Source organism: Pagrus major, chromosome 24 (assembly GCF_040436345.1).
Source record: "Pagrus major chromosome 24, Pma_NU_1.0".
Taxonomy (NCBI): Eukaryota; Metazoa; Chordata; class Actinopteri; order Spariformes; family Sparidae; genus Pagrus; species Pagrus major.
In genome coordinates, this window is record NC_133238.1 from 3,311,964 (window position 1) to 3,326,022 (window position 14,059).

General features: G+C 47.8%; 18 non-coding genes across 18 annotated transcripts; all 18 read left to right on the forward strand.

The window, feature by feature from the left end:
* Positions 1–691: 691 nt before the first annotated feature.
* On the forward strand, positions 692–774 carry trnal-cag (transfer RNA leucine (anticodon CAG)). The gene has a single exon. It is a non-coding gene; the product is annotated as a tRNA-Leu (tRNA).
* A 575-nt stretch (positions 775–1,349) lies between these two features.
* On the forward strand, positions 1,350–1,421 carry trnaq-cug (transfer RNA glutamine (anticodon CUG)). Its single transcript has one exon. It is a non-coding gene; the product is annotated as a tRNA-Gln (tRNA).
* An 832-nt stretch (positions 1,422–2,253) lies between these two features.
* On the forward strand, positions 2,254–2,336 carry trnal-cag (transfer RNA leucine (anticodon CAG)). The gene has a single exon. It is a non-coding gene; the product is annotated as a tRNA-Leu (tRNA).
* A 575-nt stretch (positions 2,337–2,911) lies between these two features.
* trnaq-cug (transfer RNA glutamine (anticodon CUG)) lies at positions 2,912–2,983 on the forward strand. Its single transcript has one exon. It is a non-coding gene; the product is annotated as a tRNA-Gln (tRNA).
* An 832-nt stretch (positions 2,984–3,815) lies between these two features.
* Positions 3,816–3,898, forward strand: trnal-cag (transfer RNA leucine (anticodon CAG)). The gene has a single exon. It is a non-coding gene; the product is annotated as a tRNA-Leu (tRNA).
* A 575-nt stretch (positions 3,899–4,473) lies between these two features.
* Positions 4,474–4,545, forward strand: trnaq-cug (transfer RNA glutamine (anticodon CUG)). Its single transcript has one exon. It is a non-coding gene; the product is annotated as a tRNA-Gln (tRNA).
* Positions 4,546–5,360: 815 nt separating this feature from the next.
* Positions 5,361–5,443, forward strand: trnal-cag (transfer RNA leucine (anticodon CAG)). The gene has a single exon. It is a non-coding gene; the product is annotated as a tRNA-Leu (tRNA).
* Positions 5,444–6,018: 575 nt separating this feature from the next.
* trnaq-cug (transfer RNA glutamine (anticodon CUG)) lies at positions 6,019–6,090 on the forward strand. The gene has a single exon. It is a non-coding gene; the product is annotated as a tRNA-Gln (tRNA).
* An 832-nt stretch (positions 6,091–6,922) lies between these two features.
* On the forward strand, positions 6,923–7,005 carry trnal-cag (transfer RNA leucine (anticodon CAG)). The gene has a single exon. It is a non-coding gene; the product is annotated as a tRNA-Leu (tRNA).
* Positions 7,006–7,580: 575 nt separating this feature from the next.
* Positions 7,581–7,652, forward strand: trnaq-cug (transfer RNA glutamine (anticodon CUG)). The gene has a single exon. It is a non-coding gene; the product is annotated as a tRNA-Gln (tRNA).
* An 832-nt stretch (positions 7,653–8,484) lies between these two features.
* On the forward strand, positions 8,485–8,567 carry trnal-cag (transfer RNA leucine (anticodon CAG)). The gene has a single exon. It is a non-coding gene; the product is annotated as a tRNA-Leu (tRNA).
* A 575-nt stretch (positions 8,568–9,142) lies between these two features.
* Positions 9,143–9,214, forward strand: trnaq-cug (transfer RNA glutamine (anticodon CUG)). The gene has a single exon. It is a non-coding gene; the product is annotated as a tRNA-Gln (tRNA).
* Positions 9,215–10,029: 815 nt separating this feature from the next.
* Positions 10,030–10,112, forward strand: trnal-cag (transfer RNA leucine (anticodon CAG)). The gene has a single exon. It is a non-coding gene; the product is annotated as a tRNA-Leu (tRNA).
* Positions 10,113–10,687: 575 nt separating this feature from the next.
* Positions 10,688–10,759, forward strand: trnaq-cug (transfer RNA glutamine (anticodon CUG)). Its single transcript has one exon. It is a non-coding gene; the product is annotated as a tRNA-Gln (tRNA).
* An 832-nt stretch (positions 10,760–11,591) lies between these two features.
* Positions 11,592–11,674, forward strand: trnal-cag (transfer RNA leucine (anticodon CAG)). The gene has a single exon. It is a non-coding gene; the product is annotated as a tRNA-Leu (tRNA).
* A 575-nt stretch (positions 11,675–12,249) lies between these two features.
* On the forward strand, positions 12,250–12,321 carry trnaq-cug (transfer RNA glutamine (anticodon CUG)). The gene has a single exon. It is a non-coding gene; the product is annotated as a tRNA-Gln (tRNA).
* Positions 12,322–13,136: 815 nt separating this feature from the next.
* trnal-cag (transfer RNA leucine (anticodon CAG)) lies at positions 13,137–13,219 on the forward strand. The gene has a single exon. It is a non-coding gene; the product is annotated as a tRNA-Leu (tRNA).
* Positions 13,220–13,794: 575 nt separating this feature from the next.
* trnaq-cug (transfer RNA glutamine (anticodon CUG)) lies at positions 13,795–13,866 on the forward strand. Its single transcript has one exon. It is a non-coding gene; the product is annotated as a tRNA-Gln (tRNA).
* The last annotated feature ends 193 nt before the right edge of the window (positions 13,867–14,059 follow it).

Consider the following 14,059-nt stretch of genomic DNA (forward strand, 5'->3'; position numbering starts at 1 on the left):
ATGTGATAGAAGAGGAAGGAGTGAAATGGATTCCAGTTACATTATTTGTGCACACTTTGGATTCTGTCTCATTCTCACCACAAAAGTGAGGCTTCACCGAACTTGCTGCGTCTGGGTGTCTGTGCTCATCGTTGAAAGGCCAGCATACTGCGAGCGGTGGGGCGGTTGAACAGCCATGAAACACCGTCCGGCCAGCTTTGCAACGTCGGATGATGGGCTGTGTCCGAGCGTTTCTGTGACTTTCTATTGCCTGAAATGCCGTTGGGGCGGTTCACTTGGCTAACGTTGGCTGAAAAGCTGATCTTCAAGTGGGAGATGCGCCAACGGTCGGGTTAACGAGGGTGTTGAAGACGTTTCACGTCTCATCTGAAAGGACTTTTCAGTTTTTACGGCCTGGTGGGGAGGCCCTGGTTGCCTTGGTTGAAAACTTAGATACACCAGGAGCTGGATGTCTGAAAACCGTCGCAGACATGTACAAAGAAGTTGAATAGACTACGAATGAACCAACCAGGAATGTGTGCCTGCATGTATTGTCAACGCAGCGCCTTACTGGATGACCCTGCGATACCGTAAAAGTTGAGCATTGATATGTGACAGCACAGTCGCTATAATGTGTCACATGATGGCAGATGTAATGTACCGTCTGCCCGTACACTTTGGAATTTCCCCTGAAAGACAAAAGCCTTTTAAGGTCAGGATGGCCGAGCGGTCTAAGGCGCTGCGTTCAGGTCGCAGTCTCCCCTGGAGGCGTGGGTTCGAATCCCACTTCTGACATGCCGTGTTTTTCACTGGAACTGTTTCTTCTAACGTGATATCTGGAAAGAAAAGTCGGCAATATATGCGTGTTGGCAGTTCTGACATAACCCCTGTACAAGGCGCAACGTTATTCATTTCTGTTTGCGCACTTTGTTCCCTGAGCAAAGAATAGTCTCGTTTGTCTTTCTCAACTTGCCTTTTTATTGGAGCTTTGGTCCCGCCGCAATTAATAGCAGTCAATCACGGTCCCGACTTTTGAGTTTGTATGCGAAAGGCCAGTGGGTCAACAATCTCAAGCTGTGAGGTGTAAACTTGCCAGTTTGTTGTTGTCTCCAGTAGCCCTATTTGGTGCTGGATTAATTGTTTGTGGGATTTCCTTGAGAACAATGTCTAAAGTTGGCATTTCCCACAGCTGCTGTCGACTGTGACCAGTCAGCTAACTAATTCAAGTAAGTTGGCGCGTAAAGTTAGCATTTTTAACGTGTTATCTTCTGTGTCACTGGTATTGATGCATGCCTTCTTTGTAGTACATGAGAAAGACGCAATAACACGTTCCAAAAGCGTTCTACAGCGATCAGGGGGAGCTCTTCTGAGGTTCCATGGTGTAATGGTTAGCACTCTGGACTCTGAATCCAGCGATCCGAGTTCAAATCTCGGTGGGACCTGGTTTTAAATGTTACAGGGCCTCGTGGGCGTTCCCACTGTAAACCATAAGGTGGCAACACAGTTGTTCCAGGTACCCCTAAGTCCCGATACGAGCAGGTGTTCACTGTCGTCCAATCAACCCTAGAGACTTGGGATTCCAAATGTGATAGAAGAGGAAGGAGTGAAATGGATTCCAGTTACATTATTTGTGCACACTTTGGATTCTGTCTCATTCTCACCACAAAAGTGAGGCTTCACCGAACTTGCTGCGTCTGGGTGTCTGTGCTCATCGTTGAAAGGCCAGCATACTGCGAGCGGTGGGGCGGTTGAACAGCCATGAAACACCGTCCGGCCAGCTTTGCAACGTCGGATGATGGGCTGTGTCCGAGCGTTTCTGTGACTTTCTATTGCCTGAAATGCCGTTGGGGCGGTTCACTTGGCTAACGTTGGCTGAAAAGCTGATCTTCAAGTGGGAGATGCGCCAACGGTCGGGTTAACGAGGGTGTTGAAGACGTTTCACGTCTCATCTGAAAGGACTTTTCAGTTTTTACGGCCTGGTGGGGAGGCCCTGGTTGCCTTGGTTGAAAACTTAGATACACCAGGAGCTGGATGTCTGAAAACCGTCGCAGACATGTACAAAGAAGTTGAATAGACTACGAATGAACCAACCAGGAATGTGTGCCTGCATGTATTGTCAACGCAGCGCCTTACTGGATGACCCTGCGATACCGTAAAAGTTGAGCATTGATATGTGACAGCACAGTCGCTATAATGTGTCACATGATGGCAGATGTAATGTACCGTCTGCCCGTACACTTTGGAATTTCCCCTGAAAGACAAAAGCCTTTTAAGGTCAGGATGGCCGAGCGGTCTAAGGCGCTGCGTTCAGGTCGCAGTCTCCCCTGGAGGCGTGGGTTCGAATCCCACTTCTGACATGCCGTGTTTTTCACTGGAACTGTTTCTTCTAACGTGATATCTGGAAAGAAAAGTCGGCAATATATGCGTGTTGGCAGTTCTGACATAACCCCTGTACAAGGCGCAACGTTATTCATTTCTGTTTGCGCACTTTGTTCCCTGAGCAAAGAATAGTCTCGTTTGTCTTTCTCAACTTGCCTTTTTATTGGAGCTTTGGTCCCGCCGCAATTAATAGCAGTCAATCACGGTCCCGACTTTTGAGTTTGTATGCGAAAGGCCAGTAGGTCAACAATCTCAAGCTGTGAGGTGTAAACTTGCCAGTTTGTTGTTGTCTCCAGTAGCCCTATTTGGTGCTGGATTAATTGTTTGTGGGATTTCCTTGAGAACAATGTCTAAAGTTGGCATTTCCCACAGCTGCTGTCGACTGTGACCAGTCAGCTAACTAATTCAAGTAAGTTGGCGCGTAAAGTTAGCATTTTTAACGTGTTATCTTCTGTGTCACTGGTATTGATGCATGCCTTCTTTGTAGTACATGAGAAAGACGCAATAACACGTTCCAAAAGCGTTCTACAGCGATCAGGGGGAGCTCTTCTGAGGTTCCATGGTGTAATGGTTAGCACTCTGGACTCTGAATCCAGCGATCCGAGTTCAAATCTCGGTGGGACCTGGTTTTAAATGTTACAGGGCCTCGTGGGCGTTCCCACTGTAAACCATAAGGTGGCAACACAGTTGTTCCAGGTACCCCTAAGTCCCGATACGAGCAGGTGTTCACTGTCGTCCAATCAACCCTAGAGACTTGGGATTCCAAATGTGATAGAAGAGGAAGGAGTGAAATGGATTCCAGTTACATTATTTGTGCACACTTTGGATTCTGTCTCATTCTCACCACAAAAGTGAGGCTTCACCGAACTTGCTGCGTCTGGGTGTCTGTGCTCATCGTTGAAAGGCCAGCATACTGCGAGCGGTGGGGCGGTTGAACAGCCATGAAACACCGTCCGGCCAGCTTTGCAACGTCGGATGATGGGCTGTGTCCGAGCGTTTCTGTGACTTTCTATTGCCTGAAATGCCGTTGGGGCGGTTCACTTGGCTAACGTTGGCTGAAAAGCTGATCTTCAAGTGGGAGATGCGCCAACGGTCGGGTTAACGAGGGTGTTGAAGACGTTTCACGTCTCATCTGAAAGGACTTTTCAGTTTTTACGGCCTGGTGGGGAGGCCCTGGTTGCCTTGGTTGAAAACTTAGATACACCAGGAGCTGGATGTCTGAAAACCGTCGCAGACATGTACAAAGAAGTTGAATAGACTACGAATGAACCAACCAGGAATGTGTGCCTGCATGTATTGTCAACGCAGCGCCTTACTGGATGACCCTGCGATACCGTAAAAGTTGAGCATTGATATGTGACAGCACAGTCGCTATAATGTGTCACATGATGGCAGATGTAATGTACCGTCTGCCCGTACACTTTGGAATTTCCCCTGAAAGACAAAAGCCTTTTAAGGTCAGGATGGCCGAGCGGTCTAAGGCGCTGCGTTCAGGTCGCAGTCTCCCCTGGAGGCGTGGGTTCGAATCCCACTTCTGACATGCCGTGTTTTTCACTGGAACTGTTTCTTCTAACGTGATATCTGGAAAGAAAAGTCGGCAATATATGCGTGTTGGCAGTTCTGACATAACCCCTGTACAAGGCGCAACGTTATTCATTTCTGTTTGCGCACTTTGTTCCCTGAGCAAAGAATAGTCTCGTTTGTCTTTCTCAACTTGCCTTTTTATTGGAGCTTTGGTCCCGCCGCAATTAATAGCAGTCAATCACGGTCCCGACTTTTGAGTTTGTATGCGAAAGGCCAGTGGGTCAACAATCTCGAGCTGTGAGGTGTAAACTTGCCAGTTTGTTGTTGTCTCCAGTAGCCCTATTTGGTGCTGGATTAATTGTTTGTGGGATTTCCTTGAGAACAATGTCTAAAGTTGGCATTTCCCACAGCTGCTGTCGACTGTGACCAGTCAGCTAACTAATTCAAGTAAGTTGGCGCGTAAAGTTAGCATTTTTAACGTGTTATCTTCTGTGTCACTGGTATTGATGCATGCCTTCTTTGTAGTACATGAGAAAGACGCAATAACACGTTCCAAAAGCGTTCTACAGCGATCAGGGGGAGCTCTTCTGAGGTTCCATGGTGTAATGGTTAGCACTCTGGACTCTGAATCCAGCGATCCGAGTTCAAATCTCGGTGGGACCTGGTTTTAAATGTTACAGGGCCTCGTGGGCGTTCCCACTGTAAACCATAAGGTGGCAACACAGTTGTTCCAGGTACCCCTAAGTCCCGATACGAGCAGGTGTTCACTGTCGTCCAATCAACCCTAGAGACTTGGGATTCCAAATGTGATAGAAGAGGAAGGAGTGAAATGGATTCCAGTTACATTATTTGTGCACACTTTGGATTCTGTCTCATTCTCACCGCAAAAGTGAGGCTTCACCGAACTTGCTGCGTCTGGGTGTCTGTGCTCATCGTTGAAAGGCCAGCATACTGCGAGCGGTGGGGCGGTTGAACAGCCATGAAACACCGTCCGGCCAGCTTTGCTGTGTCCGAGCGTTTCTGTGACTTTCTATTGCCTGAAATGCCGTTGGGACGGTTCACTTGGCTAACGTTGGCTGAAAAGCTGATCTTCAAGTGGGAGATGCGCCAACGGTCGGGTTAACGAGGGTGTTGAAGACGTTTCACGTCTCATCTGAAAGGACTTTTCAGTTTTTACGGCCTGGTGGGGAGGCCCTGGTTGCCTTGGTTGAAAACTTAGATACACCAGGAGCTGGATGTCTGAAAACCGTCGCAGACATGTACAAAGAAGTTGAATAGACTACGAATGAACCAACCAGGAATGTGTGCCTGCATGTATTGTCAACGCAGCGCCTTACTGGATGACCCTGCGATACCGTAAAAGTTGAGCATTGATATGTGACAGCACAGTCGCTATAATGTGTCACATGATGGCAGATGTAATGTACCGTCTGCCCGTACACTTTGGAATTTCCCCTGAAAGACAAAAGCCTTTTAAGGTCAGGATGGCCGAGCGGTCTAAGGCGCTGCGTTCAGGTCGCAGTCTCCCCTGGAGGCGTGGGTTCGAATCCCACTTCTGACATGCCGTGTCTTTCACTGGAACTGTTTCTTCTAACGTGATATCTGGAAAGAAAAGTCGGCAATATATGCGTGTTGGCAGTTCTGACATAACCCCTGTACAAGGCGCAACGTTATTCATTTCTGTTTGCGCACTTTGTTCCCTGAGCAAAGAATAGTCTCGTTTGTCTTTCTCAACTTGCCTTTTTATTGGAGCTTTGGTCCCGCCGCAATTAATAGCAGTCAATCACGGTCCCGACTTTTGAGTTTGTATGCGAAAGGCCAGTGGGTCAACAATCTCAAGCTGTGAGGTGTAAACTTGCCAGTTTGTTGTTGTCTCCAGTAGCCCTATTTGGTGCTGGATTAATTGTTTGTGGGATTTCCTTGAGAACAATGTCTAAAGTTGGCATTTCCCACAGCTGCTGTCGACTGTGACCAGTCAGCTAACTAATTCAAGTAAGTTGGCGCGTAAAGTTAGCATTTTTAACGTGTTATCTTCTGTGTCACTGGTATTGATGCATGCCTTCTTTGTAGTACATGAGAAAGACGCAATAACACGTTCCAAAAGCGTTCTACAGCGATCAGGGGGAGCTCTTCTGAGGTTCCATGGTGTAATGGTTAGCACTCTGGACTCTGAATCCAGCGATCCGAGTTCAAATCTCGGTGGGACCTGGTTTTAAATGTTACAGGGCCTCGTGGGCGTTCCCACTGTAAACCATAAGGTGGCAACACAGTTGTTCCAGGTACCCCTAAGTCCCGATACGAGCAGGTGTTCACTGTCGTCCAATCAACCCTAGAGACTTGGGATTCCAAATGTGATAGAAGAGGAAGGAGTGAAATGGATTCCAGTTACATTATTTGTGCACACTTTGGATTCTGTCTCATTCTCACCACAAAAGTGAGGCTTCACCGAACTTGCTGCGTCTGGGTGTCTGTGCTCATCGTTGAAAGGCCAGCATACTGCGAGCGGTGGGGCGGTTGAACAGCCATGAAACACCGTCCGGCCAGCTTTGCAACGTCGGATGATGGGCTGTGTCCGAGCGTTTCTGTGACTTTCTATTGCCTGAAATGCCGTTGGGGCGGTTCACTTGGCTAACGTTGGCTGAAAAGCTGATCTTCAAGTGGGAGATGCGCCAACGGTCGGGTTAACGAGGGTGTTGAAGACGTTTCACGTCTCATCTGAAAGGACTTTTCAGTTTTTACGGCCTGGTGGGGAGGCCCTGGTTGCCTTGGTTGAAAACTTAGATACACCAGGAGCTGGATGTCTGAAAACCGTCGCAGACATGTACAAAGAAGTTGAATAGACTACGAATGAACCAACCAGGAATGTGTGCCTGCATGTATTGTCAACGCAGCGCCTTACTGGATGACCCTGCGATACCGTAAAAGTTGAGCATTGATATGTGACAGCACAGTCGCTATAATGTGTCACATGATGGCAGATGTAATGTACCGTCTGCCCGTACACTTTGGAATTTCCCCTGAAAGACAAAAGCCTTTTAAGGTCAGGATGGCCGAGCGGTCTAAGGCGCTGCGTTCAGGTCGCAGTCTCCCCTGGAGGCGTGGGTTCGAATCCCACTTCTGACATGCCGTGTTTTTCACTGGAACTGTTTCTTCTAACGTGATATCTGGAAAGAGAAGTCGGCAATATATGCGTGTTGGCAGTTCTGACATAACCCCTGTACAAGGCGCAACGTTATTCATTTCTGTTTGCGCACTTTGTTCCCTGAGCAAAGAATAGTCTCGTTTGTCTTTCTCAACTTGCCTTTTTATTGGAGCTTTGGTCCCGCCGCAATTAATAGCAGTCAATCACGGTCCCGACTTTTGAGTTTGTATGCGAAAGGCCAGTGGGTCAACAATCTCAAGCTGTGAGGTGTAAACTTGCCAGTTTGTTGTTGTCTCCAGTAGCCCTATTTGGTGCTGGATTAATTGTTTGTGGGATTTCCTTGAGAACAATGTCTAAAGTTGGCATTTCCCACAGCTGCTGTCGACTGTGACCAGTCAGCTAACTAATTCAAGTAAGTTGGCGCGTAAAGTTAGCATTTTTAACGTGTTATCTTCTGTGTCACTGGTATTGATGCATGCCTTCTTTGTAGTACATGAGAAAGACGCAATAACACGTTCCAAAAGCGTTCTACAGCGATCAGGGGGAGCTCTTCTGAGGTTCCATGGTGTAATGGTTAGCACTCTGGACTCTGAATCCAGCGATCCGAGTTCAAATCTCGGTGGGACCTGGTTTTAAATGTTACAGGGCCTCGTGGGCGTTCCCACTGTAAACCATAAGGTGGCAACACAGTTGTTCCAGGTACCCCTAAGTCCCGATACGAGCAGGTGTTCACTGTCGTCCAATCAACCCTAGAGACTTGGGATTCCAAATGTGATAGAAGAGGAAGGAGTGAAATGGATTCCAGTTACATTATTTGTGCACACTTTGGATTCTGTCTCATTCTCACCACAAAAGTGAGGCTTCACCGAACTTGCTGCGTCTGGGTGTCTGTGCTCATCGTTGAAAGGCCAGCATACTGCGAGCGGTGGGGCGGTTGAACAGCCATGAAACACCGTCCGGCCAGCTTTGCAACGTCGGATGATGGGCTGTGTCCGAGCGTTTCTGTGACTTTCTATTGCCTGAAATGCCGTTGGGGCGGTTCACTTGGCTAACGTTGGCTGAAAAGCTGATCTTCAAGTGGGAGATGCGCCAACGGTCGGGTTAACGAGGGTGTTGAAGACGTTTCACGTCTCATCTGAAAGGACTTTTCAGTTTTTACGGCCTGGTGGGGAGGCCCTGGTTGCCTTGGTTGAAAACTTAGATACACCAGGAGCTGGATGTCTGAAAACCGTCGCAGACATGTACAAAGAAGTTGAATAGACTACGAATGAACCAACCAGGAATGTGTGCCTGCATGTATTGTCAACGCAGCGCCTTACTGGATGACCCTGCGATACCGTAAAAGTTGAGCATTGATATGTGACAGCACAGTCGCTATAATGTGTCACATGATGGCAGATGTAATGTACCGTCTGCCCGTACACTTTGGAATTTCCCCTGAAAGACAAAAGCCTTTTAAGGTCAGGATGGCCGAGCGGTCTAAGGCGCTGCGTTCAGGTCGCAGTCTCCCCTGGAGGCGTGGGTTCGAATCCCACTTCTGACATGCCGTGTTTTTCACTGGAACTGTTTCTTCTAACGTGATATCTGGAAAGAAAAGTCGGCAATATATGCGTGTTGGCAGTTCTGACATAACCCCTGTACAAGGCGCAACGTTATTCATTTCTGTTTGCGCACTTTGTTCCCTGAGCAAAGAATAGTCTCGTTTGTCTTTCTCAACTTGCCTTTTTATTGGAGCTTTGGTCCCGCCGCAATTAATAGCAGTCAATCACGGTCCCGACTTTTGAGTTTGTATGCGAAAGGCCAGTGGATCAACAATCTCGAGCTGTGAGGTGTAAACTTGCCAGTTTGTTGTTGTCTCCAGTAGCCCTATTTGGTGCTGGATTAATTGTTTGTGGGATTTCCTTGAGAACAATGTCTAAAGTTGGCATTTCCCACAGCTGCTGTCGACTGTGACCAGTCAGCTAACTAATTCAAGTAAGTTGGCGCGTAAAGTTAGCATTTTTAACGTGTTATCTTCTGTGTCACTGGTATTGATGCATGCCTTCTTTGTAGTACATGAGAAAGACGCAATAACACGTTCCAAAAGCGTTCTACAGCGATCAGGGGGAGCTCTTCTGAGGTTCCATGGTGTAATGGTTAGCACTCTGGACTCTGAATCCAGCGATCCGAGTTCAAATCTCGGTGGGACCTGGTTTTAAATGTTACAGGGCCTCGTGGGCGTTCCCACTGTAAACCATAAGGTGGCAACACAGTTGTTCCAGGTACCCCTAAGTCCCGATACGAGCAGGTGTTCACTGTCGTCCAATCAACCCTAGAGACTTGGGATTCCAAATGTGATAGAAGAGGAAGGAGTGAAATGGATTCCAGTTACATTATTTGTGCACACTTTGGATTCTGTCTCATTCTCACCGCAAAAGTGAGGCTTCACCGAACTTGCTGCGTCTGGGTGTCTGTGCTCATCGTTGAAAGGCCAGCATACTGCGAGCGGTGGGGCGGTTGAACAGCCATGAAACACCGTCCGGCCAGCTTTGCTGTGTCCGAGCGTTTCTGTGACTTTCTATTGCCTGAAATGCCGTTGGGACGGTTCACTTGGCTAACGTTGGCTGAAAAGCTGATCTTCAAGTGGGAGATGCGCCAACGGTCGGGTTAACGAGGGTGTTGAAGACGTTTCACGTCTCATCTGAAAGGACTTTTCAGTTTTTACGGCCTGGTGGGGAGGCCCTGGTTGCCTTGGTTGAAAACTTAGATACACCAGGAGCTGGATGTCTGAAAACCGTCGCAGACATGTACAAAGAAGTTGAATAGACTACGAATGAACCAACCAGGAATGTGTGCCTGCATGTATTGTCAACGCAGCGCCTTACTGGATGACCCTGCGATACCGTAAAAGTTGAGCATTGATATGTGACAGCACAGTCGCTATAATGTGTCACATGATGGCAGATGTAATGTACCGTCTGCCCGTACACTTTGGAATTTCCCCTGAAAGACAAAAGCCTTTTAAGGTCAGGATGGCCGAGCGGTCTAAGGCGCTGCGTTCAGGTCGCAGTCTCCCCTGGAGGCGTGGGTTCGAATCCCACTTCTGACATGCCGTGTTTTTCACTGGAACTGTTTCTTCTAACGTGATATCTGGAAAGAAAAGTCGGCAATATATGCGTGTTGGCAGTTCTGACATAACCCCTGTACAAGGCGCAACGTTATTCATTTCTGTTTGCGCACTTTGTTCCCTGAGCAAAGAATAGTCTCGTTTGTCTTTCTCAACTTGCCTTTTTATTGGAGCTTTGGTCCCGCCGCAATTAATAGCAGTCAATCACGGTCCCGACTTTTGAGTTTGTATGCGAAAGGCCAGTGGGTCAACAATCTCGAGCTGTGAGGTGTAAACTTGCCAGTTTGTTGTTGTCTCCAGTAGCCCTATTTGGTGCTGGATTAATTGTTTGTGGGATTTCCTTGAGAACAATGTCTAAAGTTGGCATTTCCCACAGCTGCTGTCGACTGTGACCAGTCAGCTAACTAATTCAAGTAAGTTGGCGCGTAAAGTTAGCATTTTTAACGTGTTATCTTCTGTGTCACTGGTATTGATGCATGCCTTCTTTGTAGTACATGAGAAAGACGCAATAACACGTTCCAAAAGCGTTCTACAGCGATCAGGGGGAGCTCTTCTGAGGTTCCATGGTGTAATGGTTAGCACTCTGGACTCTGAATCCAGCGATCCGAGTTCAAATCTCGGTGGGACCTGGTTTTAAATGTTACAGGGCCTCGTGGGCGTTCCCACTGTAAACCATAAGGTGGCAACACAGTTGTTCCAGGTACCCCTAAGTCCCGATACGAGCAGGTGTTCACTGTCGTCCAATCAACCCTAGAGACTTGGGATTCCAAATGTGATAGAAGAGGAAGGAGTGAAATGGATTCCAGTTACATTATTTGTGCACACTTTGGATTCTGTCTCATTCTCACCACAAAAGTGAGGCTTCACCGAACTTGCTGCGTCTGGGTGTCTGTGCTCATCGTTGAAAGGCCAGCATACTGCGAGCGGTGGGGCGGTTGAACAGCCATGAAACACCGTCCGGCCAGCTTTGCAACGTCGGATGATGGGCTGTGTCCGAGCGTTTCTGTGACTTTCTATTGCCTGAAATGCCGTTGGGGCGGTTCACTTGGCTAACGTTGGCTGAAAAGCTGATCTTCAAGTGGGAGATGCGCCAACGGTCGGGTTAACGAGGGTGTTGAAGACGTTTCACGTCTCATCTGAAAGGACTTTTCAGTTTTTACGGCCTGGTGGGGAGGCCCTGGTTGCCTTGGTTGAAAACTTAGATACACCAGGAGCTGGATGTCTGAAAACCGTCGCAGACATGTACAAAGAAGTTGAATAGACTACGAATGAACCAACCAGGAATGTGTGCCTGCATGTATTGTCAACGCAGCGCCTTACTGGATGACCCTGCGATACCGTAAAAGTTGAGCATTGATATGTGACAGCACAGTCGCTATAATGTGTCACATGATGGCAGATGTAATGTACCGTCTGCCCGTACACTTTGGAATTTCCCCTGAAAGACAAAAGCCTTTTAAGGTCAGGATGGCCGAGCGGTCTAAGGCGCTGCGTTCAGGTCGCAGTCTCCCCTGGAGGCGTGGGTTCGAATCCCACTTCTGACATGCCGTGTTTTTCACTGGAACTGTTTCTTCTAACGTGATATCTGGAAAGAAAAGTCGGCAATATATGCGTGTTGGCAGTTCTGACATAACCCCTGTACAAGGCGCAACGTTATTCATTTCTGTTTGCGCACTTTGTTCCCTGAGCAAAGAATAGTCTCGTTTGTCTTTCTCAACTTGCCTTTTTATTGGAGCTTTGGTCCCGCCGCAATTAATAGCAGTCAATCACGGTCCCGACTTTTGAGTTTGTATGCGAAAGGCCAGTGGGTCAACAATCTCGAGCTGTGAGGTGTAAACTTGCCAGTTTGTTGTTGTCTCCAGTAGCCCTATTTGGTGCTGGATTAATTGTTTGTGGGATTTCCTTGAGAACAATGTCTAAAGTTGGCATTTCCCACAGCTGCTGTCGACTGTGACCAGTCAGCTAACTAATTCAAGTAAGTTGGCGCGTAAAGTTAGCATTTTTAACGTGTTATCTTCTGTGTCACTGGTATTGATGCATGCCTTCTTTGTAGTACATGAGAAAGACGCAATAACACGTTCCAAAAGCGTTCTACAGCGATCAGGGGGAGCTCTTCTGAGGTTCCATGGTGTAATGGTTAGCACTCTGGACTCTGAATCCAGCGATCCGAGTTCAAATCTCGGTGGGACCTGGTTTTAAATGTTACAGGGCCTCGTGGGCGTTCCCACTGTAAACCATAAGGTGGCAACACAGTTGTTCCAGGTACCCCTAAGTCCCGATACGAGCAGGTGTTCACTGTCGTCCAATCAACCCTAGAGACTTGGGATTCCAAATGTGATAGAAGAGGAAGGAGTGAAATGGATTCCAGTTACATTATTTGTGCACACTTTGGATTCTGTCTCATTCTCACCGCAAAAGTGAGGCTTCACCGAACTTGCTGCGTCTGGGTGTCTGTGCTCATCGTTGAAAGGCCAGCATACTGCGAGCGGTGGGGCGGTTGAACAGCCATGAAACACCGTCCGGCCAGCTTTGCTGTGTCCGAGCGTTTCTGTGACTTTCTATTGCCTGAAATGCCGTTGGGACGGTTCACTTGGCTAACGTTGGCTGAAAAGCTGATCTTCAAGTGGGAGATGCGCCAACGGTCGGGTTAACGAGGGTGTTGAAGACGTTTCACGTCTCATCTGAAAGGACTTTTCAGTTTTTACGGCCTGGTGGGGAGGCCCTGGTTGCCTTGGTTGAAAACTTAGATACACCAGGAGCTGGATGTCTGAAAACCGTCGCAGACATGTACAAAGAAGTTGAATAGACTACGAATGAACCAACCAGGAATGTGTGCCTGCATGTATTGTCAACGCAGCGCCTTACTGGATGACCCTGCGATACCGTAAAAGTTGAGCATTGATATGTGACAGCACAGTCGCTATAATGTGTCACATGATGGCAGATGTAATGTACCGTCTGCCCGTACACTTTGGAATTTCCCCTGAAAGACAAAAGCCTTTTAAGGTCAGGATGGCCGAGCGGTCTAAGGCGCTGCGTTCAGGTCGCAGTCTCCCCTGGAGGCGTGGGTTCGAATCCCACTTCTGACATGCCGTGTTTTTCACTGGAACTGTTTCTTCTAACGTGATATCTGGAAAGAAAAGTCGGCAATATATGCGTGTTGGCAGTTCTGACATAACCCCTGTACAAGGCGCAACGTTATTCATTTCTGTTTGCGCACTTTGTTCCCTGAGCAAAGAATAGTCTCGTTTGTCTTTCTCAACTTGCCTTTTTATTGGAGCTTTGGTCCCGCCGCAATTAATAGCAGTCAATCACGGTCCCGACTTTTGAGTTTGTATGCGAAAGGCCAGTGGGTCAACAATCTCGAGCTGTGAGGTGTAAACTTGCCAGTTTGTTGTTGTCTCCAGTAGCCCTATTTGGTGCTGGATTAATTGTTTGTGGGATTTCCTTGAGAACAATGTCTAAAGTTGGCATTTCCCACAGCTGCTGTCGACTGTGACCAGTCAGCTAACTAATTCAAGTAAGTTGGCGCGTAAAGTTAGCATTTTTAACGTGTTATCTTCTGTGTCACTGGTATTGATGCATGCCTTCTTTGTAGTACATGAGAAAGACGCAATAACACGTTCCAAAAGCGTTCTACAGCGATCAGGGGGAGCTCTTCTGAGGTTCCATGGTGTAATGGTTAGCACTCTGGACTCTGAATCCAGCGATCCGAGTTCAAATCTCGGTGGGACCTGGTTTTAAATGTTACAGGGCCTCGTGGGCGTTCCCACTGTAAACCATAAGGTGGCAACACAGTTGTTCCAGGTACCCCTAAGTCCCGATACGAGCAGGTGTTCACTGTCGTCCAATCAACCCTAGAGACTTGGGATTCCAAATGTGATAGAAGAGGAAGGAGTGAAATGGATTCCAGTTACATTATTTGTGCA